Source organism: Oncorhynchus nerka, linkage group LG15, assembly GCF_034236695.1.
Source record: "Oncorhynchus nerka isolate Pitt River linkage group LG15, Oner_Uvic_2.0, whole genome shotgun sequence".
NCBI classification, from domain to species: Eukaryota; Metazoa; Chordata; class Actinopteri; order Salmoniformes; family Salmonidae; genus Oncorhynchus; species Oncorhynchus nerka.
The window spans coordinates 88,058,751-88,086,627 of record NC_088410.1 but is presented as its reverse complement, the minus strand read 5'-3'; the positions used below and the strand labels follow the sequence as shown (position 1 = coordinate 88,086,627).

Here is a 27,877-nt window from a genome sequence, read left to right as displayed (position 1 = left end):
AAAACAGTGCCTGGCAAACGTCACGTGAGGCCGGAAACGATCGCTTCCTGAAATGCTGTTTATAGTCTTTGGATCATTTTGTTCTTCGCTACGTTAGTATTGGGTTATTAATTAATTTCTGTGTCGGGTTAGGTTATTATTCCCACCGCAATGATAAGTAAAGTAAAAAATGTGATGTCCACGCTGGTGGGGGGAATGATACCCCACGGTCATCACCAGCACCACGGATCCGGGAACGTTCATCACCAGAACTGTCACCAGGACGGTCTGCCTCCACTGTTCCCTTACGGTCGACCCGAGTTCCTGGACCTTACATCGGAGCTTCTTCAATACTCGACAGAACATGCATCTCGACCTGTGCTGACTTTGAAGAGGGACAGCAGGCTTCCCCTGGCGGACAGGATACGCAGAGTGAGTGGTTTCTCGACTGGTCATTCATATGCACTGTTGACAATAAACCCGTTTTAGTGTTGCAGTAGAGAACACAGTTAACGGTGTGTGGCGAATATGGACACGGTGTTGCTATTGCAAATTCACCAAATAGCACACAGCCTTCTGCTGCTGCTGAAACTGCTGCTGTAGCAGTCACTGTCTGGTTACTATGAAACAGTGTAACACACAATGAACTGCTACAGTTGTTGCAGTTCAATATTTTTGGGGATCTTGTGATTAATAGGATCTCGCAAAATGTAGGATAAACAAAAACGTAGTCTATGATCATTTGTGCACGTCAATAATGATTTATTATATTTCTTAATTGGACATCAATATAATAAATCATGTGATTTAAAGCTATTGCTGTGTCTTAAAGGATATGGATGGACTGTGTACTACTATACTACTTGAACTTGTCAAAATACGTTTGGTCTCTTTCATAAAGATTCAATAAGTCGCATAGTTCAGTTTTTTTTTGCACTGTTCTTTTGCTTTAGTTTTGCAATGACTTTGACAGTACATGGCCAGACGAACCAAATCTTGGACCTTGGAAAGGGCCCTTGGCATCGGAGAGAAAATGTTACTCTTTTCATCAAATTTCCTACAATTCTGCACATTACAAGAGTACAAGAAATAGGGAGTTGAAAAATGTATAATTGGTGGAGTACTGTGGATAACTGTAAACCTCCCAGGCCCATGTTGCCCAGGGTGAAGAACATACATTGAAGAATAATAATGTTAATTATTTTAATTTGTAAAACGGCAGCCAAGCATCGATCATTGTGTCACCAGAATAAGACCCTTGATATTTATTGGAATGGAACATCAAGCTCAGCACTTTGCACTTTCACCACCCTGTGAAGTTCATCGTAATTTATTTCATCTGTAGCCTAGTCAAATCAAAATCAAATCAAATGTATTTATATAGCCCTTCGTACATCAGCTGATATCTCAAAGTGCTGTACAGAAACCCAGCCTAAAACCCCAAACAGCAAGCAATGCAGGTGTAGAAGCACGGTGGCTAGGAAAAACTCCCTAGAAAGCCCAAAACCTAGGAAGAAACCTAGAGAGGAACCAGGCTATGTGGGGTGGCCAGTCCTCTTCTGGCTGTGCCGGGTGAAGATTATAACAGAACATGGCCAAGATGTTCAAATGTTCATAAATTACCAGCATGGTCCAATAATAATAAGGCAGAACAGTTGAAACTGGAGCAGCAGCACGGCCAGGTGGACTGGGGACAGCAATGAGTCATCATGCCAGGTAGTCCTGAGGCATGGTCCTAGGGCTCAGGTCCTCCGAGAGCGAGAAAGAAAGAGAGAAAGAATTAGAGAGAGCACATGTGGGGTGGCCAGTCCTCTTCTGGCTGTGCCGGGTGGAGATTATAACAGAACATGGCCAATTAGAGAGAGCACACTTAAATTCACACAGGACACCGAATAGGACAGTAGAAGTACTCCAGATATAACAAACTGACCCTAGCCCCCAGACACATAAACTACTGCAGCATAAATACTGGAGGCTGAGACAGGAGGAGTGTTGAACACAATGTGTTTAATCTTTTGTAGGGCTAGGCGATATGGACAAAATATTTTTCACATTTGTGATGGTATTTGACATTATTTTATGTTTTTTAATAATAAAAGTTCAAAATCGTTTTTTATAAGTAGTTCATGACCCCAGGGTGGCAACAGTTACATTATAAGTGATTTTAGCCATTCTGATTGTTTTATACTGTTCAATCCAACTTCAACCCAAATACTTTTTCAGGATTTTCATCAATGTCTGCATTTCCTGCACTTGTTATAATTTCCACACGGTGCCACACAGGGCTGTATGATGTGGGTAGAAAAAGCTAGGCCTAATTCATTGCTGAACTGTTAAAATCATGGAAATAGAATGATTATTCTAATTCTATAGTTGGAATATAGTGGGCAGCACTTTGAATACATTGTTGTTTGATGAAAAAAGCCAGGGAGGAATGTTTGTGAGTGGGTATGAACCGTGTTGGTCAGTGTTTCCCAGGGGACCCTAATTAGATGTTACATGGCATGTTTTCTCTTCATGTAGCTAGCTTGTTTTTGCATTGTCAAGAACCAGCACGTAAGCATTTTGTTGGATGGTGTATACCCAGGACTCTGAAGTGCTTCCAATTTGGTGGCACATGCGACTTAAAATGTTGCTGTGCGACCAGTACTTTTATTTTGGGAGCACCCAAAAAATGATCCAATAAAGAACTAAATGTGTAACAACAACACTCCTCTCTTCACTGCTCAAGCAAGACAGGCTGATACATTGTTTACCAATCATAACCAATCATAATGTTACAAATGTTCTGTTTTGTATATTACATTTGTTTGTCCAAAACGAATCACCTATGTAAATATGTTTGCAGTTGCACTTTTCAATACAATTATTAAAAGTTATTTGAATTATTTTGTCTTGCCCACTCTCTAGTGATGTGTTCTACATCATCAAAGTATCAACTGATGACAATTAAGAATGATTGGACAGTCATTTGCAGTAAAAAATAAAGAAATGCAATCTGGTTCTCCAAGATTTTGTCTGGTGCTCCTTACTTTTTAAAGTTAGGAGCACCTGTGCTACCAATGAAAAAAGTTCATTTAGAGCCGTGTATACCATATGTGTCCCATACATATAACTTATAAAACATGAAAACTAGCTAGCGCTAGCTAACATATTCATGCTTCCACTATAGACCTTTATAATTCATTAAGGTAATATTAACTGATATATTATCTCACACAAGCAAAACATACAGCATAAGCTCTCCTAAGCCTGTGTTAACCTCAGACCTTATTTTCAGCATTTATCCCCATTAATTTCCCCCCATAGGAATGGCTGAAAAAGCCAAAGGTAACTTATTTCCAGCTTTTAGGACTACAAGCTGACGAGCTCTATTCCTCTCTGATTGAAAATCTACCGTTACACAAACAACGTGCTGATCTAGACCTACACCAGCACTAACACCAGGCTGTATTAGCTAGCTACCTAGCTTGATAGCCAGCTAACTAGCGATTAGCATTTATCGGCCAACACATTTTATTTTAGTCACAACTTACTAAGAAAAGACAAACTAGCAGTTTGCAGACAGTTAGATAAACAAACTAATAGTGTAATTATAGAACACTTGTGGATTTATATTAAGATGCAAAGTGGAAATCTGCATCGTCGTCACCAACATTTTGTTGCATCTGACCGTGCAGAGTGAATGGCACGGCTTGAGTAACAAGAGGCAAGGCTTGGTGTCGGAAGCGCATGGGGAAGCGGCATGCAGGAGAGGGAGAGAGATGACTCAAGTAGCAAACAGAGAAAACTATAAAAACGGTTATTACACGCGCCAGATTGCCATATCACATTTAACAAACCAAACATTGAAATACCATTATAGAAGGTAAAGTTAAATCCAAAACTGGTCCTTGCATCAACACCGATATATAGTAAAATATGGTTTACTGCCCAGCCTTAATCTGTTGTTGTTAGTAATAGTCATTAAAAAAATGTTAATATAATATTTTGTTAATTAAGTACAATAGGTTTTTCAACCACTCCACAAATTTCTTGTTAACAAACTATAGTTTTGGCAAGTCGGTTAGGGCATCTACTTTGTGCATGACACAAGTAATTTTTCCAACAATTGTTTACAGACAGATTATTTCACTTATAATTCACTGTATCACAATTCCAGTGGGTCAGAAGTTTACATACACTAAGTTGACGGTGCCTTTAAACAGCTTGGAAAATTCCAGAAAATGATGTCATGGCTTTAGAAGCTTCTGATAGGCTAATTGACATCATTTCAAATCAAATCAAATCAATTGGAGGTGTACCTGTGGATGTATTTCAAGGCCTACCTTCAAACTCAGTGCCTCTTTGCTTGACATCATGGGAAAATCAAAAGAACTCAGCCAAGCCCTCAGAAAATAAATTGTAGACCTCCACATGTCTGGTTCATCCTTGGGAGCAATTTCCAAATGCCTGAAAGTATGTATGTTCATCTATACAAACAATAGTACGCAAGTATAAACACCATGGGACCATGCAGCCATCATACCGCTCAGGAAGGAGGCGTGTTCTATCTCCTAGAGATGAACATACTTTGGTGTGAAAAGTGCAAATCAATCCCAGAACAACAGCAAATGACCTTGTGAAGATGCTGGAGGAAACAGGTATAAAAGTCTATATCCACAGTAAAACAAGTCCTATATCGGCATAACCTGAGAGGCCGCTCAGCAAGGAAGAAGCAACTGCTCCAAACCCGCCCCAAAAAAGCCAGACTACGGTTTGCAACTGCACATGGGGACTAAGATTGTACTTTTTGGAGAAATGTCCTCTGGTCTGATGAAACAAAAATAGAACTGTTTGGCCATAATGACCATCGTTATGTTTGGAGGAAAAATGGGGAGGCTTGCAAGCTGAATAACACTGAATAACACCATCCCAACTGTGAAGCACGGGGTTGGCTGCTTCATGTTGTCGCGGTGCTTTGCTGCAGGAGGGACTGCTGCACTTTCCAACATAGATGGCAACATGAGCAAGCAAAATTATGTGGATATTTTGAAGTAACATCTCATGACATCAGTCAGGAAGTTAAAGCTTGGTCGCAAATTGATCTTCCAAATGGACAATGACCCCAAGCATACTTCCAAAGTTGTGGCAAAATGGCTTAAGGACAACAGAGTCAAGGTATTAGAGTGGCCATCACAAAGCCCTGACCTCAATCCTATAGAAAATTTGTGGGCAGAACTGAAAAAGCATGTGCGAGCAAGGAGGCCTACAAACCTGACTCAGTTACACCAGCTCTGTCAGGAGGAATGGGCCAAAATTCACCCAATTTATTGTGGGAAGCTTGTAGAATGCTACCCGAAACGTTTGACCCAAGTTAAAGAATTTAAAGACAATACTACCAAATACTGATTGAGTGTATGTAAACTTCTGACCAACTGGGAATGTGATGAAAGAAATTAAAGCTGAAATAAATCAGTCCTCTACTATTATTCTGACATTTCACATTCTTAAAATAAAGTGGTGGACCTAACTCACCTAAGACAGGGAATTTTTATTTAGATTAAATGTCAGGAATTGTGAAAAACTGAGTTTTAATGTATTTGGCTAAGGTCTATGTAAACTTCTGACTGAACTGCACATAGATTGGATGTATTATTTCATCAAACTGCAACAGCTAAATTAGTGGCATTAAAAGTGGGTATTTAGTTTGGCACAGCCATTTTAGAATGGAGAAGAATTTAGCTGCTCCCTCTCTACCGATGATCATTACTAAGTCCATATATAACCTCCATGCTGTTTTTTTAAAGTGCAGTCCAAATCACTCTAGTCAGGACAGGGTGGAAACAATGAGCACACAGTGAAGATGGACTCTGGACGCTCCAGCTGGTCAAACTTAACAATGTAAGTTCAGATGTGGTCATTTTGATATCAGAATTTTCATGCAGTCACCTATCCCAGTCACAATTATTTTCTGTCCTCTACATTAATGACCTCGTCTTCACTACGGTCAGGACAGCAGACTAAAGAACGGTCTCTTCAGACTGAAAGCACTCTGGCCTCCAGCAACTTTAGACTCCAGAGAGTCCCTCCCCTCCCATCTCCTCTGGCTCCTGACACTTACTATATCTTTGTCTTACCTAGATCCCTTATGGAATGGCACTTAACCATGTCACACACACAACTGTGGTTTCTGCCTTTGGAGTTGATGCATGTTATGCAATTGTTCATGGCCCCTCATTTGAATGCACTTATTGTAAGTCGCTCTGGATACGAGCGTTTGCTAAATGATAATGTCAATGTAATCTCCTCGTGGCATCAGTTGACAGATCCTTCACTGATTCACTGAGTGAGGCTGAGATAAATGTTAAGCAGCCAGTGTGGCCAGTGTGCTGATGTTCATCATTGCAGTACAGTTGATTATATTGTTAAATTGTGACACCTATGGCAAACCAGACAGCTACCAATGATTTTCCAGCCTTGGAACTGTTTGGAGCCATTATACTGCATACTGTGTCAATATTTTCACATTGGGTGCATACCCAGAGTGCATTCACACACAACACTTCCTCAAAGCAGTTGCCTCACAGTATAAACAATTAGCAAACAACAGATCTGTGATCTGTCTGTGAAAGCTTTTAGGTGGGAATAGAGAGTCACAGTAAGGCTTACTGTACAGGAATTCAAAGGACGGCTCTAGCTTTTTTCAAAGTTGGCATGCTGGAGCTCAGAAGCCTTTTGAATTACTCATACAGTAGCAATCCATCTCAGTGAGCCTGGCATCAATTATATGTAACCCGGAACTACCTTCCATTACATTCCACTTTAAAAGCCTTCAGTCAAATTATATTAGAAGCTGTCATGCCCTGAGCTTTTTATGTCTCTATTTTGGTTTGGTCAGGGTGTGATTTGGGTGGGCATTCTATGTTCCTTTTTCAATGTTTTTGTATTTCTTTGTTTTGGCCGGGTATGGTTCTCAATCAGGGACAGCTGTCTATCGTTGTCTCTGATTGGGAACCATACTTAGGTAGCTTTTCCCACAGGGTTTTTGTGGGTAGTTTGTGGGTAATTTCTGTTTAGTGTTTGCAACTTACAGGACTGTTTTGGTTATGCTCTTGTTTATTTTTGTTATAGTGTTCAGTTTTAATAAAGAAAGCATGAACACTTACCACGCTGCGCTTTGGTCCAATGATTCCTCATCTTGCGATGACGAATATCGTTACAGAAGCACAATTTACAAATCCCCCAAAAAGTCTGTGAACACTGCCTAAAACAAAAAGGCTGTGAACACTGCCTAAACAAGACCTCAAAGTCTAAATGTTTGTGTGTTTACTTTTCAGATGTTTCTACCAGTAAACTACTTTTGAAAGTTCAATCGTTATATATACTGAACAAAAATATAAACGCAACATGTAAAATGTTGGTCTCTGTCACGAACCTTGCCGAAGATGGTGCCTCTTCCTGTTCGGGCGGTGCTCGGTCGTCGCCGGCCTATTAGCTACCATCGATTCCCTTTCCGTTTGTTTTGGGTTATTGGGTAATTGGGTACACCTGTTTTGTATTAGGGTTTGTTTGTAGGGTATTTAAGGGCACTAGGCCCGCTGGGTATTTGTGCGGGCTTGTTTGTGTTACTCTGTGTTTGATGGTGTGAGTTATTCGTATATTTATTCTCCGGACTATTTTGTCCTGTTGTTTGGACTGGCAATTTATATACGCCCTGTGTGTTGGCGTGACTGTTTTGTTGCGCTGGGGAATACATTTGAAAGAAAGACTGAACCCTGCTCTCTGCGCCTGATTCCACCCACCACTCCTAGTTGATCGTAACAGAAGCCCGCACCTTCAGAAATGGAATCAGCAGGAGCAGCGACCACCCCTCTCCCCACTATGGAGGAGCGCGTCCATCACCACACAGCGGTCCTCCATCGGATTGGTACCGCGATGGACCAGATGATGGAGAGGATGGAACGATGGGAGAGGAGTGGTCTACCGACGTCTACCCCAGCTCCCCCACTGCCGACACCACCTACTCCACCTACGTCGTCCTCTGGGTCCGGCGCACTGCGTCTCTCCCCCCCGAGGGAGTACGATGGAGCGGCGGCTGGGTGCCAGGGATTTTTGCTCCAGCTAGAGCTCTACCTGGCTACCGTGCGTCCGGCTCCCTCGGGTGAGGAGAGTGTGAGCCTCCTCGTCTCCTGTTTAACGGGCAGGGCCCTGGACTGGGCTAACGCGGTCTGGAACAGTCCAGACTCGGCTCGGGACAACTACCTGGAGTTCACCCGCCGTTTCCGAGCTGTGTTCGATCATCCACCAGAGGGTAAAGCGGCGGGTGAGCGACTGTTCCACCTCAGACAGGAGACGAGGAGCGCACAGGACTTCGCGTTGGAGTTTAGGACCCTAGCTGCTGGTGCTGCGTGGAATGACAGGGCCCTGATGGACCATTACCGGTGTAGTCTCCGGGAGGACGTCCGCCGGGAGCTAGCTTGCAGGGACACAACTCTCTCCCTGGATGAACTAATAGACATGTCTATTCGATTGGACAACCTGCTAGCTGCCCGCGGGCGTTCAGAAGGGGTCCTGTTAATTCCACCTTCCAGCTCTCCCACTCCCACTCCGATGGAGTTGGGAGGAGCTGCAATCTAGGGGGATCAGAGGGGGCTCCTCCTGCTCCTATTGTGGACGGAGAGGACACACTTCAGACCGGTGTTGGAGGAGTCCCTCTGGGAGTCGAGAGGGTCGGTGGAACACTCCTCGGCCACCCCAGGTGAGTAAGCACCAAACTCACCCAGAGCTCCCTGTTGGTCACGTTTTTTTTTTTTTTTTCCTGCGTTTTTCCCCTCTCTTCAGCATAAGGCGCTAGTCGATTCAGGCGCAGCTGGGAGTCTTATGGATCGTGGACTCGCCCGTAAATTGGATATTCCGTTAGTGCAGATAGACCCACCTGTCCCCGTGCACTCCTTAGATAGCCGACCGTTAGGGTCAGGGCTGGTCAGAGAGGCCACGATTCCGCTGGACATGGTAACGCAGGGGAATCATAGGGAGAGGATCAGTTTCTACCTTATTGATTCACCTGGGTTTCCGGTGGTGTTGGGGGTTCCCTGGCTGGCTATTCACAATGCCCTGATTTCCTGGAAACAGGGGGCTCTTAAGGGGTGGTCAGACGAGTGTTCAGAGAGGTGTATAGGAGTTTCCATCGGTGCCACGACGGTGGAGAGTCCAGACCAGGTTTCCACCGTGCGCATTCCCCCAGAATATGCCGATTTGGCTATCGCTTTTAGTAAGAAGAGGGCGACCAAATTACCACCCCATCGACGGTGGGATTGCGTGATAAACCTCCAGGAGAACGCTGCACTTCCCCGGAGTCATGAGGAGACGCTGGCTATGGAAACATATGTCACGGAAGCTCTGAGACAGGGGTACATTCGGCCCTCCATGTCACCCGTCTCCTCGAGTTTCTTTTTTGTGAGGAAAACAGAGGGAGGTCTGCGTCCGTGCATTGATTATCGAGGTCTCAATTCGATCACAGTGGGTTTTAGTTATCCGCTACCTCTCATCGCTACGGCGGTGGAATCATTCCACGGAGCGCGTTTCTTCACAAAACTGGACCTCAGGAGCGCGTATAATCTGGTGCGTATTCGGGGAGGAGACAAGTGGAAAACAGCGTTTAGTACCACATCAGGCCACTATGAGTACCTCGTCATGCCGTATGGGTTGAAGAATGCTCCAGCCGTCTTCCAATCCTTTGTAGATGAGATTCTCAGGGACTTGCACGGGCAGGGTGTGGTAGTCTATATTGATGACATCTTGATTTATTCTACCACACGCGCCGCGCATGTTTCCCTGGTGCGCAGGGTTCTTGGGCGACTGCTGGAGCATGACCTATACGTCAAGGCTGAGAAATGTGTGTTCTCCAAACCAGCCGTTTCCTTCCTGGGTTATCGCATTTCCAGCTCGGGAATGATGATGGAGTGTGACCGCGTTAACGCCGTGTGTAATTGGCCGACTCCGACCACGGTAAAGGAGGTGCAGCGGTTTTTAGGGTTTGCCAATTACTACCGGAGGTTTATCCGGGGTTTTGGCCAAGTAGCAGCGCCCATTACCTCACTGCTGAAGGGGGGGCCGGTGCGTTTGCGGTGGTCAGCAGAGGCTGATGGAGACTTCAACCAGTTGAAGGCACTGTTCACTGGGGCTCCCGTGTTGGCGCATCCGGACCCTTCGTTAGCATTCATAGTGGAGGTGGATGCGTCCGAGGCTGGGGTTGGAGCCGTGCTGTCTCAGCGCTCGGGCACGCCACCGAAGCTCCGTGCCTGCGCTTTCTTTTCTAAGAAGCTGGGTCCGGCGGAGCGGAACTATGATGTGGGGGACCGGGAGTTACTAGCTATGGTAAAAGCCCTGAAGGTGTGGAGACACTGGCTAGAGGGGGCTAAACACCCTTTTCTCATCTGGACTGACCACCGTAATCTGGAGTATATTCGAGCAGCGAGGAGACTGAATCCGCGTCAGGCTAGGTGGGCCATGTTCTTTACACGTTTTAGATTTACGATCTCTTACAGACCAGGTTCCCTCAACACTAAGGCCGACGCGCTGTCCCGTCTCTATGACACCGAGGGCCGGTCCATCGAACCCACTCCCATCCTTCCAGCCTCTCGGCTGGTGGCCCCAGTGGTATGGGAGGTGGACGCGGAAATCGAGCGGGCGTTGAGGGTTGAACCTGCGCCTACACAGTGTCCGACTCGTAGAAGTTACGTACCGCTTGGTGTCCGTGATAAGTTGATTCGGTGGGCCCACACACTACCGTCTGCGGGTCATCCGGGGATTGATAGGACAGTGCGGGGTCTTAGGGGGAAATACTGGTGGCCCACCTTAGCTAGGGATGTGAGGCTCTATGTCTCTTCCTGTTCGGTATGCGCCCAGAGTAAGGCTCCTAAGCACCTTCCTAGAGGGAAGTTACAGCCCCTCCCGGTTCCACAACGGCCATGGTCCCATCTCTCGGTAGATTTCCTTACTGATCTTCCCCCATCTCAGGGGAAGACTACTGTTCTGGTCGTTGTGGATCGGTTCTCTAAGTCCTGCCGTCTCCTCCCATTGCCTGGTCTCCCTACGGCCCTACAGACTACAGAGGCTCTATTTACCCACGTCTTCCGGCACTATGGGGTTCCAGAGGATATCGTCTCCGATCGGGGTCCCCAGTTCACGCCCCCGGGTTTGGAAGGCGTTTATGGAGCGTCTGGGGATCTCGGTCAGCCTTACCTCTGGTTATCACCCCGAAAGTAATGGGCAGGTGGAGAGAGTAAACCAGGAAGTGGGCAGGTTTCTGAGGTCGTATTGCCAGGACCGGCCAGGAGAATGGGCGAGGTACGTCCCGTGGGCAGAGTTAGCCCAGAACTCTCTTCGGCATTCGTCCACGAATATGTCGCCATTCGAATGCGTACTGGGCTACCAGCCGGTCCTGGCTCCGTGGCATCAGAGTCAGACCGAGGCTCCTGCGGTGGAGGAGTGGGTACAGCGCTCTAGAGAGACCTGGCGGGCAGTCCAGGATTCTCTCAGGCAGGCCAGTGAACAGCAGAAGAAAGACGCTGACCGCCACCGCAGCGAGGCCCCGGTGTTCGCATCAGGGGACAGGGTCTGGCTCTCGACCCAAAACGTGCCACGGAGCCTGCCCTGCCGGAAGCTGGGGCCGCAGTGTGTGGGGCCATTTAAAGTCCTGAGGAGGATAAACGAGGTGTGTTATAGATTGCAACTTCCCTCTTATTATCGTATTAACCCCTCGTTTCATGTGTCTCTCCTCAGGCCGGTGGTAGCTGGTCCCCTACAAGACAGTGAGGTACCGGAGGTCCCTCCACCCCCTCTGGACATCGAGGGGTCCCCGGCGTATACAGTACGAGCTATTCTGGACTCGAGACGCCGGGTGAGGGGCCTGCAGTACCTCGTGGACTGGGAGGGGTACGGTCCGGAGGAGAGGTGCTGGGTACCGGGGAGGGACATTTTAGATCCTTCCCTCTTGAGGGATTTCCATCGCCTCCACCCGGATCGCCCTGCGCCTCGTCCTCCGGGTCGTCCTCAAGGCCGGGGTCGGCGCGCTGCGGGAGCCGCGCGTCAGGGGGGGGGGGGGGGACCTTGCCGAAGATGGTGTCTCTTCCTGTTCGGGCGGTGCTCGGCGGTCGTCGTCGCCGGCCTATTAGCTACCATCGATTCCCTTTCCGTTTGTTTTGGGTTATTGGGTACACCTGTTTTGTATTAGGGTTTGTTTGTAGGGTATTTAAGGGCACTAGGCCCGCTGGGTATTTGTGCGGGCTTGTTTGTGTTACTCTGTGTTTGATGGTGTGAGTTATTCGTATATTTATTCTCCAGACTATTTTGTCCTGTTGTTTGGACTGGCAATTTATATACGCTCTGTGTGTTGGCGTGACTGTTTTGTTGCGCTGGGGAATAAATTTGAAAGAAAGACTGAACCCTGCTCTCTGCGCCTGATTCCACCCACCACTCCTAGTTGATCGTAACAGTCTCATGTTTTATTAGCTGAAATAAATAATCCCAGAAATGTTCCATACGCACAAAGCTTATTTCTCTCAAATTCTGTGCATGAATATCTTTACGTCCCTGTATGTGAGCATTTAAACTTTTCCAATATAATCCATTAGTGTGGCATATCAAGATGCTGATTAAATATCATGATCATTACACAGGTTCACCTTGTGCTGGGGACAATTTAAAATGTGCAGTTTTGTCACACAACACAATGCCACAGATGGCTCAAGTTTTGAGGGAGCGTGCAATTGGCATGCTGACTGCAGGAATGTCCACCAGAGATGTTGCCAGAGAATGTAATGTTAATTTCTCTACCATAAGCTGTCTCCAACGTCGTATTAGAGAATTTGACAGTGCTTCACAACCACAGAAACCGTGTAACCACGCCAGCCCAGGACCTCCACATTCGACTATGCCCTCCCAGGCCCACCCCTGACTGCGCCCCTGCCCAGCCATGTAAAATACATAGATTAGGGCCTAATTAATTTATTTAAATTGACTGATTTCCTTATATGAATTGTAACTCAGTAACATCTTTGAAATTGTTTCATGTTGCATGTATGTTTTTGTTCAGTATATAATTATAGAACCTTGTAAGTACAAGGTTTTGACTATTCTATTACCATATTTCCCCTCAATATATTTTGTACCACCCTCCTTATCTCACTCTCAGTGTAATAGAGCCAACAGTTTACCACCTCCAAATGTAATATCAGATCAACTATCACGTGTTCATAAGATAATAAATTAACTTGAATAATCTGTTTAACTACTATATTTTCTTCTGAGAACTTAAATAGTTTGAGAAGTTTGGAGGCCATTGTCATGCAGGTCCTCCTACACTACAACTCACTGCATGCTTGAGAAACTGTGACAGGAAACCACAGGCACCTCAGGCAGGATGAGATCATCTTGACTTCTGGTGATAAACTTGTATGGCTTTCTTAGAAAACTGATTATGAATTAAGTTAGAATCAGAGTTATTTTGACCACCAAGTTCACTTTGTTAATGAAATGTGACTTTCTCATTTTTGTCATGGGATGAAGTCAAACATGAGTCAGTGCAATGGTTAATAACCTCTCCCTCAATGTAACAAAATGAAGGAGCTGATCGTGAACTTCAGGAAGTAGCAGAGAGAGCATTCTCCCATCCACATCGACCTGGCCGCAGTGGAGCTGGTGAAAAGCTTTAAGTTCCTCAGCATGCACATCACTGACGACCTGAAATGGTCCATTCACACAGCCAGTGTGGTGAAGAAGGCGCAACTGTGCCTCTTCAGCCTTAGGAGGCTGAAGAAATTTGGCTTGGCCCCTAAGACCCCTACAAACTTCTACAGATGCACCACTGAGAGTATCCTGTCGGGTTGTATCACCGCCTAGTACAGAAATTGCAACGTCCACAGCCGCAGGGCTCTCCAGAGGGTGGTGCGGTCAGCCCAACGCATCACCGGGGCACACTGCCTGCCCTCCAGGACATCTACAGTACCCGGTGTCACAGGAAGGCCAAGAAGATCATCAAGGACATCAGCCACCCAAGCCATGACCTGTTCACCACACTACCATCTAGAAGGAGTAGACAGTGCAGTTTTATCAAAGCTTGGACCGAGAGACTGAAAAACAGCTTCTATCTCCAGGCCATCTGACTGTTAAATAGTCACCACTAGCTGGCTTCTGCCCAGTACCCTGCCCTTAACTTCAGTCACTGTTACTAGCTGGCTACCACCCATACTCAATCCTGCTGCACCTTAGTCACTGTTACTAGCTGGCTACCCCCCGTACTCAACCCTGCTGCACCTTAGTCACTGTTACTAGCTGGCTACCACCCATACTCAATCCTGCTGCACCTTAGTCACTGTTACTAGCTGGCTACCACCCGTACTCAACCCTGCTGCACCTTAGTCACTGTTACTAGCTGGCTACCACCCGTACTCAACCCTGCTGCACCTAAGTCACTGATACTAGCTGGCTACCACCCGTACTCAACCCTGCTGCACCTAAGTCACTGTTACTAGCTGGCTACCACCCGTACTCAACCGTGCTGCACCTAAGTCACTGTTACTAGCTGGCTACCACCCGTACTCAACCGTGCTGCACCTAAGTCTCTGTTACTAGCTGGCTACCACCCGTACTCAACCGTGCTGCACCTTAGAGACTGTTGCCCTATATACATAATCATTGAACACTGGTCACTTTAATGATGTTTATATATACTGTTTTACCCACTTCATATGTATATACTGTATTCTAGTCAAGGATCATCCAATATAACTACTGCTGTACACACCTTTTCTATTCATATACTGTCAATACTGTCTAAACACACCATCATCCACATGTATATTTATATTCCGGTTTCGTGTGTATTGTTTTGTATTGTTAGATATTACTGCACTGTTGGAGCTAGAAACACAAACATTTTGCCGCACCTGCGTCTAACATCCGCAAATATGTGTATGCAACCAATAACATTGGATTTGATTCGATTCAATGAATTTTAATCATCATCACTGTGGTTTGTGATGTATGCTAAAATCTCTTGAGAGGATGAATTATACAACAAATTTGAGCACAAAATGCAGATGGTTCTCTACAGTATGTCATCATTACTTAGAAAAAAGAATGAATGATTTTCATCAGCAACAAAATAACTTACCCAACTGATGAGGAAGTTGGTAGAACTGGAGGCTTCCTCTTTTGAACGTCTCTTACGTGAGTTAGCAAACATATGTTCTTCTGTTTAACGCAGACAAAGTATTTCAGTCACATGTTTACAATGACTGAAACTGTGCCTTGATGGGAAAATATGTCACAAATGGAGTAGAACGTGATCTTCATTGTTTTGTTTTCGTACATCATGAAGACCAGGGATTGACTGGCTTGCACTTTAATGGACTCACTGAAATGAATGTCTATTTACTCGTAGGCATACAGTACATTCCTTGGTTGCCAGATTAGTTATAATGAAATAGATATTGCATATGTGACACATACAAAATAAATCCCATGAATTGTGAGATGTAAAATGTTTGTGAACATTTTGTAAAAGCTGAAGCTCGAAACAAAGGACTGGACTTTGGCATCCAGCAGGCAAAAAAACCAAGGCCTCTCTAACCCAATGTATGATATTGACAAACCAGTTGCAGATGTGTTGTAAACAATGATTTATATAATGCACTAGATGACTGATAGGGGGTGCTGTGTTGAAGCCACCGTGAATATATCGGCACTCCTCCAACATTGTAAAAAATACAGAAATGCATTTATTCATGTAGTTTTTGGCCACATTTACTCTACTACAGACACTTCAGTGCATACTTTATATTATCTGAGCTTAACATAAACATTTAATAAATGTAAAATATTAAAACATCCTTAAAGTATAATTGTTTGAGATCTTTTAAATTTGCTAATGTTACTGTCCCCACTACAACAACAAAAATACTTTTGAAACATGTAAATGAAATACTGAAGAATTTCATTAATTCCTATGGAGGACTGCTCCCGAGTGGCGCAGCGGTCTAAGGCACTGCATTGCTGGATCCCTGGTTCAAATCCAGGCTGTATCGAATCCGGCTGTGATTGGGAGTCACATAGGGCGGTGCACAATTGGCCCAGGTTTGTCTGGGTTTAAGCGCACCCGAATATAAACCGCACCCACTGAATTATAAAAAAATATGTATTTTGTACATAAATAAGCCGCACATGTCTATAAGCCGCAGGTGCCTACCGGTACATTGAAACAAATGAACTTTACACAGCCTTTAAACGAAACACGGCTTGTAACAAAAATAAATAGGCTTTAACGAAACACGGCTTGTAACAAAAATTAAACAGTAGTCTACCAGTAAAGTCATTGGTCACGATCTTCCTCCTCCTGTGCACTGAAACCACTGAAGTCATCTCGTTCGGTGTCGGAGTTGAATAGCCTCAGAATTGCTTCATCCGATGTTGGATCATTTTCATTGTCGCACTCGTCACTTTCATCCGGAGGCAAATACCCCGCTGAGCTCATGCTGCCCCTTCAACACGCAGCAGTCCTGCCTTTAGAAACCCGTTGATGAAAGTGGATTTTTTGACAATGCTCCACGCTGTCAGGACCCACTGGCAGACTTGACCATAAGTTGCTCTTCACATGCGACCCGTTTTAGTGAAGGATTTCTCCCCACTTGTCATCCAAGCCTCCCAATGAACACGGAGCGCCATCTTAAATGCACGATTTACACTGATGTCGAGTGGCTGCAAATACTTTGGGCCATCTGCTTTTCTTCCCTCTGAAAGGTTTGTTGTCTTTTTGCACTGAGTCAGTTCCTCACGCTGCTGTTTACAAAGTCATATAATCGACTCATTAAGGCCAAGCTCCCATGCAGCAGCTCTATTTCCTTTTCCAACAACCAGATCGATCGAAATCCATAAATTAGCCACGTCATTGTATAAACCGCGAGGTTCAAAGTGTGCGAATAAAGTAGCGGCTTATAGTCCGAAAATTACGGTATGTGAATTTGGTCAGGTCACCCAAAAAGTGACATATTTCAGCTTTAAGAATGATTTCTGAAGGATATGATGTATAGGCTTAACTAAGCGTTTAAAGTTATGACTTGTTTAGTGCAAGACCATTATGAAAAGGTGAAAGTCGGTATCTTGACCCACCATCATCATGATCCTAGACAGGTGGCTAATGTACATGATGGACCAGCTTGTAAACCTGTTGGTTAGATATCACCCATCCTCTCAGGTGATGAAATATCTCTCCTCTGTATGACTGGGATAAGGGCACAGCTGTATAAACGACTCTCTCTTTCTTCACACTACTCCTAGTCCATCATTAATAATAATTTGGTGGGTGCTTATATTTGTCCTATTTCACAGATGTACAAATGTGTATTGGAAATGTGTTTTTTTGTGTAATCTAACTCTCCCTGAGACACCCACTGAGAGTGGGGTCACGGCCAGGATCTGCCATTATCAATAGCAATCATTGACAGAGTTTTCACCTTGTCGGCTCAGGGATTTGAACTAGCGACCTTTCAGTTGCTGGCCCAATGGTGTATCTGCTAGGCCACCTCTGTAATAGTTAGGGACACTTTAAGGATTATGCTCCAATTTGTGCAATACATTTTCACAATACGATCCGGCTAAATCCCATTGTTCTAAATACCGCTAATTGAATCTGAAAAGGCTATAAAAGTGGCTTGACCCTGTTGGATCCTCGCACCGAAGTGGCAGAGATTCATAGTTTCTCAGCTTTAACGGTATAACAGGGGTGAAACCTTTTGGCAGCCCCTCTCCTGAATCACAAAGCCCTAAGGATAATGGCTTTGTAATGTAATGCATGACCTCATTCCATTTCAGTGTCCTGAAAAGTGTAAACATTGCAGTGATCTGAGGTGAAGGGAGAGAGCTGGAAACTGTCCTCTGTGGCCAAATATTCTTAAAGGGGCTATACTGTATCTAATACATGTGAATGGATAGTATGATATTAACTATGGTAGTAGTATACAAGTATGAGAAAAAAACACTCCACCTCTGCTCAGACTACTGCAGTGTCTACTCCCACATACTGCAAGCACAGTCACATGCCCACTGAGCCCCAGTCCGCTGAGATGGTCAGAATATGAAGTCATGCTGCACAAAGTCATTATCGTTAAGCAGCATAGGCCAGTAATGAAAACACTTAATCCCAGTCCTACAGCACTATCTGTTCCACTTTATGTTTTTACATAGATCATAACATTACTATCTCACCATGACAAATGCCACCATGCCATGCCACACTGATAGGCTCTCATTAGTGATTTATCTGAGATGCACCTTGGTTGGGTGATTTGCCCGTCTAGCTCCTGAACCAAGGAGACGTGTATATATTTTCTCATGGATTTATAATATCCCCATACCTTCTTTACCACCATCCCACCCTCCCCAGGACCATCAATGCTGGGAAGAGCATGCTAAATGAGGACCAAGCGTCCTGTGAGCTGCTGTACGTGAAGAAGCTGAGCGACAAAAAACAGAGCAACTCCACACTGCTGGACGACGATGGGGTGAGACTACCTGAAATCATAGAATGTTGAGCATTAGTTCTAGTAATTATGATTATATTAGTAGACGGCCCATAAACTAGGCCTACAGCACTACAATAGGAGAGTAGGCAAAGCATGCACGCATCCTGGTCAAATGTCTGCATTCTATGTACTACTGACTCTATAGTGAAGGTTGGACCCTTGGTGACATACTACAGCAAGGTTCACCCAGGTCTCTCTCTAAAACAAACATGTCTGTTTAAATGTCTCCAGTCCAAACTTTGAAGAACCAGACGTCATTGGGTGGCTGGGGATTGGTTTTTTTTCTTGGCAAAGCAAAGACAATCTCCTTAAGACTGACCGATGTATGCTGCTCTATTTAGAAACAGCTTTGTGTGGGTCCGTAGAGCAGCTAACCGCCCCTAGCACACAAAGCCAAAAACCCACTCACTAAGAGATGGCTCCATAATCTCTCAAATGTATTTACACAGCAGAGTCTATAGCAGTCGATACAGTGCTGTTGAAAGGGTTGTGTCATGTCGGGTCAATCGCTCCCGTCCTTCTGCTGGCCTCCCAACCCCCTCCTCTATTCTCCTTGTTCACCCTCTGTCCCTCCCATTCATTAATTACATCATTGCTTCGTGTGCCCCTCCTCCTCTAGTCCAGTAAGAGGTTAACAGAGTTCCATGCTGCTGTCCATTCTGTTCACTGGGCTCTTAGATATGTCCTAACCGTCTGAACATACACTACTACACTATACTTAACACTATTACTTCTTGGCATAGGCGCAAAAGAAGATGGTGAGAAGTAAGATTCACTGGTTTGGTGGAAATCTAGTTAGTGGGATTTACCAGCATAAAGAAATCCTGTGGAAGGGAATATAATCAAGTGGGATATTCACTGTCTTAATATTAGCTGTCTTTAGGAGGTTTTTCTGTGGCACCGTAACTGCTGTCATTGTGAACATATTTACTATGATGTGGTGTCAAGAAGTTAGAATTATTCCCATCCATTTTCTGACAGAAATGTCCACACTGGAAATCCTTTAGGCATTCACTGAGCTTGTAATTCTCATTGAGTTAAAATCTTGCAAGACACTTGTTAGAGAGACCCATGTGGCCAATTAGATTTTTTCAGGCTATTTATCTCCTTTCTTACTGTCAGACTAATTGTATTGATATATCTAAATGCATGTTTGATATGATTTGATCTTTATTTGACTTAAACTTTTTCCAGGATGGGACAGGAATCCCTCTGCAGTATTGGGGCATGTTCGACGGCCACGCCGGCTCAGGGTGTGCCATCATGGCGTCTAAACTCCTCCATCGCCTTATCAGAGAAAGACTGGAGGACATTTCCCACCTGCTGGAGAACCCCTCTGCGGCGCTCCCTATCTGCCTGGCCAAGAATGGCAGCCCCTACCAGGGGGCGGTGAAGAAGGGGGCGAATGCCACCCAGGACCCAGAGAAACCTGACGCCATCTCTGATCCCTCCATCCGCTTCCACATGGAGAAGGCTGTCAGTCTGGAGAGTCTGATCATGGGTGTCATAGAAAACGCCTTCAAACAGATGGTAAGACACAGGTGTACGCTCACAGCATATCACCCTACTTTGTGAAATAGCGCTCTACTAGTCTCGCGAGACCATTCTTCCAAATCTCCTCTCAGCGAAGCCTGGGCATCTGAGGCTAGCGTTTTACCACATTAGAGACGGGATACAGTAGCTAGTGAGCAAAATGGGTTTCACAGAATGCACTTATTATTTATCTTTTGGTAGTCGTTATCTCTCAAGTTAAGTATAACCTCTTTAATGCAATAAGTGCTACTGACTTCATTCTGCAAGCCATTGAATGAATGACCTTTTGTTTTCTGTTCCTGTTCTGTTGATTACAGGATGAACTGATAGAGAAAGAGAAGATGTCCTATACCATCTCTGGTGGTTGTTGTGCCTTGGCTGCCATTCATTTGATGGGGAAGCTCTACGTTGCCAATGCAGGAGACAGCAGGTATGTCAACAGATCAAACTGATAGCAGCAGGACTGATTAATGCCCTAATGGCTAATGACTGATGTATTACAGGCCTGCTTGTTGTACACATTCAACTCAATGTATTTGATTTCAGTCACTCAATGCAGAGTTGAATGACTGAAACAGAGTTTAAAGGAAGTGATAACATGATGCCCATAGCCATTGATTCGAAGAGGTTTCCTTTGGTCATGCTCATAATAATGTCACACAGCAGTTCTTTCGACCTCTGTTGGCCACTCTTTGTACTGCAACACCATTCATCATGAATCGTAAGCTCCTGGTAGAACTTGCCCATAGGCACAGATCTAGGATCAGTATACTGTTTGTCAATCTTAATCTAAACCGACTTTAGATCAGTGTCTAGGGGCAATAATCATCCAGTAACATCCCTGGACTTCATGCTGTGTCATCCCTCTTAACACCACATTATCTGTCTTGAGGGTCCTCCTAATATGGGGTCACATTATGGTGTCTGTCTTTGTCATCATACAGTATGTCATTGTCCCTCCCACAGAAATAGAATCATTATTCATTCTACTTTGGTTCTTCCTCTGTCTCTACAGAGCCATCATCATCCGTAACAGTGAGGTCATCCCCATGTCCAACGAGTTCACGCCAGAATCTGAGAGGCAGCGCCTGCAGTATCTGGTGAGGACGGGGTTAATACATGTATTTATTTATTACTTATTTAAAAGGGAGATTCACTCATGAATTCAAGTTTGTCAGATGTTTTCAGACTTTAGAAGTCTGAAAACATCTGAGAAACTTTGATTTTAAAGTGTAATGTCCCTTTAACCATGTGAGTCCCATCACCACGGGATATGAATCTCTTTTCCAACGGTGCCCTGGACAAAAAGGAAGATGCAGGGGAAAGGGAGGGTGATGTTATTTAATGTCTGATTCAAACTGCATCTTTATTCATTTATTGTCGGCTTGGTGGGGGGCTGGCTGTGTGGGAGAGAGGTGGAACCCTCAGGGAGAGAGATGTGTGTGTTGATTGTGCATCACATCTATATATAGTTCCACCCTCACTTTTCTTACTGCCATGACACTTCCTTGACGATATGTTTATCAGGGTTGGGGTCTATTCCATTTAAAATCCAGACAATTCAGGAAGTAAACTGAAATTCCAATTCCAACTCCAATTCTCTTCATTGTTATCCAATGTGGAAAATGTGGAATTGGAATTTGGTTGACTTTCTGAATTGACTGGAATTTACCACAACTCTGATGATTATTGCTCTATTCACATCTTAAAAATATATTAAATCAATGAGCCATTTTGTCACAAGACAAGTCAATTTGACATGACAGTTTGTCATGTAAAGTTTTGTCACTGTTTTCTCTGCTCTGTGTGTCCCTGCAGGGCTTCCTGAGACCGGAGCTGCTTGGGAATGAGTTCACGCCCATGGAGTTCCCTCGCAGGATCCAGTACAGGGAGCTGGGCAGGAAGATGCTCTTCAGGGACCACACAATGAACGGCTGGTAAATGGCAGCTGTTGTCGAACATGTGTGTTACTTTTCAGGCCATTGTATTTTTTATGATTAGAGCCAGGAGTTTTTACAGACCACATAACCTGACCAGGAAAATAATCTACTTGTTGGAAGAATAGAATCGCTAATCCCTAACCTGTAATCCTATTTGTTACAGGGCTTACAAAACCATCGTAGAAGACGACCTCAAGTTCCCACTCATATATGGAGAGGGCAAAAAGGTGAAACTGGGTACTGGGTACTGGTGGACAGTAGGTATATGGTGCTGTAAGGTCTACCATGGGTAGGAGACAGTAGGTATATGGTGCTGTAAGGTCTACCATGGGTAGGAGACAGTAGGTATATGGTGCTGTAAGGTCTACCATGGGTAGGAGACAGTAGGTATATGGTGCTGTAAGGTCTACCATGGGTAGGAGACAGTAGGTATATGGTGCTGTAAGGTCTACCATGGGTAGGAGACAGTAGGTATATGGTGCTGTAAGGTCTACCTTACTGTAGGTAGAGCCACATTATTTTTCCTAACCAAGTCATGGGACATTGGATTGGCTGTACATTAAAGTATAGCTGGGTCTTCAAACCACATGTAGAGTTGCGGTTATCCTCCCGCCCTCGTCATGTTTCCCTGACAGGAATAATGCTTAGCTGCTTAGCTTAATTGTCCCCCGCGATGAAATCGGGAAGGGAACTTAAATCTGTCTCTGTTCGTTCGTATGTTCGTCACACACGATGTGTCAGACAGCAATGGTCCAATTTTGACTAAACTTGGGTGAATGATGCATCTTGCCATAAAGTTCTGGCATTTACAAAATTACACAGATTGGCCCAAGGCGGGAGCTACAGTAATTAACTCAAGTACTGAAATGTGTTAGTCACACGTGACATCTAATTTGGCCCAAGGGGGGCGGCATCATTCGTAGGGGACGACATGTTTACTGTTGCGTTGTTTACGCTGCAGGACAGTTCACCTGCAGGACAGACATAGCAAGATATCATTTTTAGTTGTTCATTCCACTGTATGTGTGGGAGGATTTCATGGTTGTTACTGAACTCTCCCAGTCTTTAGCTGTGTGGTTAAAGATAAATGCTCCTGAGTCACTAATCCTTCATAAGTGGATTTTTCTCAAATGTAAGCATATCCACAGGCACTAACCCACATTATTCACTGTGTGTGTGTGTGTGTGTGTGTGTGTGTGTGTGTGTGTGTGTGTGTGTGTAGGCCCGTGTCATGGCCACCATTGGGGTAACACGTGGCCTAGGGGATCATGACCTGAAGGTGTACAACTCCAACATCTACATCAAGCCCTTTCTCTCCTGCTGCCCAGAGGTGAATGAGAGGTGGTATGCTGTTTGTGTCTAGGACCATTTATCGCCCACCGTCTGCAAGATCAAGACTTGTCTCGGAGCATCCTAGTGTGTTCCAAATCTTGGCCGACATCTAATGACCTAAGTTTACTTTATTTTGGCTCATCAACCTATGTATTGTCCAGTATTTTATTTATTATCCTGAAAAGCAAAGATATCTGATCCAAATTCATTGACAGATGGGAAGCCTCTATGATTTATCCTATTATTACAGCCGTGTTTAACACTCAACCTGCACTCCTTCCCTCCCGTTTCTCCTCCAGGTGATAGTGTACGACATGTCTGAGTACGAGCACGGCCCTGACGACGTGCTGGTGATGGGTGCAGATGGGCTGTGGGACGTGACCACGGACAGGGAGGTAGCAGACACAGTTTCAGGCTTCCTGTCCTGCTGCGAGCCCACTGATCCTGTGAGGTGCTGTAATCTCTAGTCTGTAATCTACACAATATTAGACCTTTGATTAATTATTGAATTCATTAACAAGATGAGGTCTAAGGGTATTCCATAGCGACTGCGTTCGAGATAAGTATAAGGGTCAAAGACTGTACCTGCTAGCAGCATGTGTCTCACGTTCGAAGCTACATCCATAATCAGTAAACGGTTCTGATTGAAGGATCGCTGTTTGCGTCGCCGAGCAGTGAACAATAAACTATTCAATCCAGTTTGTAGATGCTGCCCCCTCTCCAACTCAAAATATAATATGAATGCCAATGTTTTCATTTCTCTTAGCCCGCACACCTGTCTGTGGTTCACACCTGTCTGTGGTTCACACCTGTCTGTGGTTCACACCTGTCTGTGGTTCACACCTGTCTGCGGTGCACACCTGTCTGCGGTTCATACCTGTCTGCGGTTCACACCTGTCTGCGGTTCACACCTGTCTGCGGTTCATACCTGTCTGTGGTTCACACCCGTCTGTGGTTCACACCCATCTGTGGTTCACACCCGTCTGTGGTTCATACCCGTCTGTGGTTCATACCCGTCTGTGGTTCATACCCGTCTGTGGTTCATAACCGTCTGTGGTTCACAACCGTCTGTGGTTCTTACCTGTCTGTGATTCACACCTGTCTGTTGTCAGCTAATGAGTCCCTAAAAACGGACAGGTGCTGCCCCAGACGAGTAGTAAAGGAAACACGCAAAGCTAGGACAAAACGTTGCTGCATTGCATTTGTAAGATAAATATTAATATCCTTGCAATGTACTTCACTTTTGAGAGGCATTGAACTATGCACTGATTCAGAGACGTCTGAAGGACCACAGGGATGCCAGGAAAGAACAGAGCCAATGAATGGCTCTGAATGAATGGCCAATTCAATTAAGAATATGCCACAGCTATAGGCCTATAGAGGCCAGCTAAAACCTGAAAATGAGTACTGAGTCATATCTGGACTAGGTCAACATAAGAATGGATGGGCCACATTCAGAAACTAACCAAGCACAGACACATATAACAACATGCTTGGTAGGCAGAACTATGAGTGCTTCAATAAATAGCTTGACATAAATATGGCAATGCCTTATTTATAAACTATAATCTAATAAACTATTGCGGTAGTGCGAAACGATACCAGGACATGTGGTCATATAGGTAAGAGCCATGCGTGAAGTTCAGCAGTAGCATAACTATGTAAGCACAGTCAACATTGTATGAATAATACTCACTACTCAAACTACGACTAGGCCGTCTCTACTACTTGCGTTACCGAATGCCCATTTCCCTTCTTATTTTGTAAACTCACCTGACGCCCAAGGCGGCGATGCCAGGGAGACAGACCTGAGGCAGAGAATGGCTGGTTGCCTTGTCATGGAAGGATGTGATTCATACTATTACAGTTGCTACCAATTAAAACGGTGTAGATATCACAAGGGGTTGGTGGCACCTTAATTGAGGAGGACTGGCTCGTGGTAATAGGTGGAATGGTATAAACACACATGGTTTCCAGGTGTTTGATGCCATTGGCTTCGTTCCAGACATTATTATGAGCCCTCCTCCTCTCAGCAGCCTCCACTGGTAAATATTGAATAATCAGGTAGCCTTGAAAAAAACCTACTGAATATTGGTTAGTAAAGGAGGAGTATTTAAATGATATCTCCACTAGAGGCCAGTATTTAGCCTGTACAAATGACTATGGTACTTTTGAAATGGCAATACCTTTTTGACAAACACCTTCACATAACACATATTTGGGGTGCATTGCAAATTCAATTCATGAACATAAAAAAAATACTAATTTCAAATAAATTGCACTTTTCAATGTTTTGACCCCAACTCTTCTCATCCAGATACACGCTGGCTGCCCAGGACCTGCGGTCGCGAGGAGTCCTGAAAGAGAGGGGCTGGCAGTTACCCAATGAGAGGCTGGGTTCAGGAGACGACATCACTTGGTGGGACCGGAGGGGCCCGAGACAGAGACATGACAGGCCCTGTCCCACCACCCCGCTAGGAGAGGACTAGTTCCCTAGGACCGACCAGTGTCACTCCGTCCCCCCTACCCTAGTCTGGGGGAGGTGGAAAGAAAACACCTCTCTTGTAGGGAAGCCTCAGGTTGGAGAGCCGGCGCTAACACATGTTGACCGGCCCATTCCCCTGGCTTCTACAACAACACACTCACCCACCAGGTTCTCCTTATTGTTTATATTTGGCCCTCCTGTAACCAGTGTTCAATAACATTACTGACCGACTGACACATGTTGACCGGCCCATTCCCCTGGCTTCTACAACAACACACTCACCCACCAGGTTCTCCTTATTGTTTATATTTGGTACTCCTGTAACCGGTGTTCAATAACATTACTGACCGACTGACACATGTTGACCGGCCCATTCCCCTGGCTTCTACAACAACACACTCACCCACCAGGTTCTCCTTATTGTTTATATTTGGCCCTCCTGTAACCGGTGTTCAATAACATTACTGACCGACTGACACATGTTGACCGGCCCATTCCCCTGGCTTCTACAACAACACACTCACCCACCAGGTTCTCCTTATTGTTTATATTTGGCCCTCCTGTAACCGGTGTTCAATAACATTACTGACCGACTGACACATGTTGACCGGCCCATTCCCCTGGCTTCTACAACAACACACTCACCCACCAGGTTCTCCTTATTGTTTATATTTGGTACTCCTGTAACCGGTGTTCAATAACATTACTGACCGACTGACACATGTTGACCGGCCCATTCCCCTAGCTTCTACAACAACACACTCACCCACCAGGTTCTCCTTATTGTTTATATTTGGTACTCCTGTAACCGGTGTTCAATAACATTACTGACCGACTGACACATGTTGACCGGCCCATTCCCCTGGCTTCTACAACAACACACTCACCCACCAGGTTCTCCTTATTGTTTATATTTGGCCCTCCTGTAACCGGTGTTCAATAACATTACTGACCGACTGACCGACTGACACATGTCCATGTCTGAAACCTGCTCTTTATGTTCGCTACTTAACCAGACATCTGCCCCTGTAGTTTCACTTCTGAATCTCTCTAATTGAACGGCTGATCATTTCATCAGGGTTGGTTTGGCCATCATCTTATAGCAGTGCTTGGTTCGCCCTTCTGAGTAAAATCTCCTTATTAGCTTATGACCCCCACATGTGATTTATGTCATGCTAAATTGGTAAAATAATCACATTTATGGCTTGTGTAGAGCACAGTATGACAGGTGGAGGTAGATGGCCATGCATATTGTTTAACGCAGATAGCGTGACTCTGGTAGCAGTTGAGGGACTAGCCTCAAGAAGGAATGACGCCACTTCTCAGAAGGCATTGGAGCTCTGTGAGAAAATATCTATATAAGCCCCATGTCAAAGGTCGGGAGATGCGTCTGAAACATGGATGGGGATGAGGAAGACACAGAGAATGAAGAGGGGAAAGTCTGTGACCCGTCCCGTGCCAGTGTTTCAATGTCCAATGTCAAAGCAGCAGTGAATGATTATGAAGATGTGAAACCTGAAGCACTTTAAGACAATCTGTTTGTTTAGTGGTTATGAATTCAATGGCTTTTCTTAAATTATGTATGTTTAGAGATCTCTTTTTGTTTCTTATTGTTAGTGTTGTCACCAAGAAAGTAGATTGGATTTTTTTGTGTCAGAAATGACTAAGTTGGAATGAGATGTTCATGACATTAGTCTGTTGTAATGTAATTCGATCCAACTCAAATATCAAAGGGTCTTTTGGCATATAGGCGCAATGTCGTTTTGAATTTGAATGAAACAAAGCTTTCTTTCCTCTCAAAGTGATCCTATTTAATGTATCGGTTTGAGTATTTTATCCCAGATTTAAAAGATCCACACTTTTATGCTCCAATTAAATCATGCACTGGATGAGAAATCTTCTACTTGTGACAACTTGTAGTAGAGAATCTGTTTGTCGGTATGTGATCAATTTCACTTGACTGCCTTACTAACACTCGAGGGACATTGTGAGCCAGGGCCTGTATGTTAATATGTTAACTCATTCATATCAAATACTTCATTTCA

The 27,877-nt window shown here is 44.8% G+C and overlaps 1 pseudogene; it reads left to right on the top strand.

Annotated features, from left to right (window-relative positions):
- On the top strand, nucleotides 1-27,732 carry LOC115143481 (protein phosphatase 1H-like; annotated as a pseudogene).
- Nucleotides 27,733-27,877: the final 145 nt, after the last annotated feature.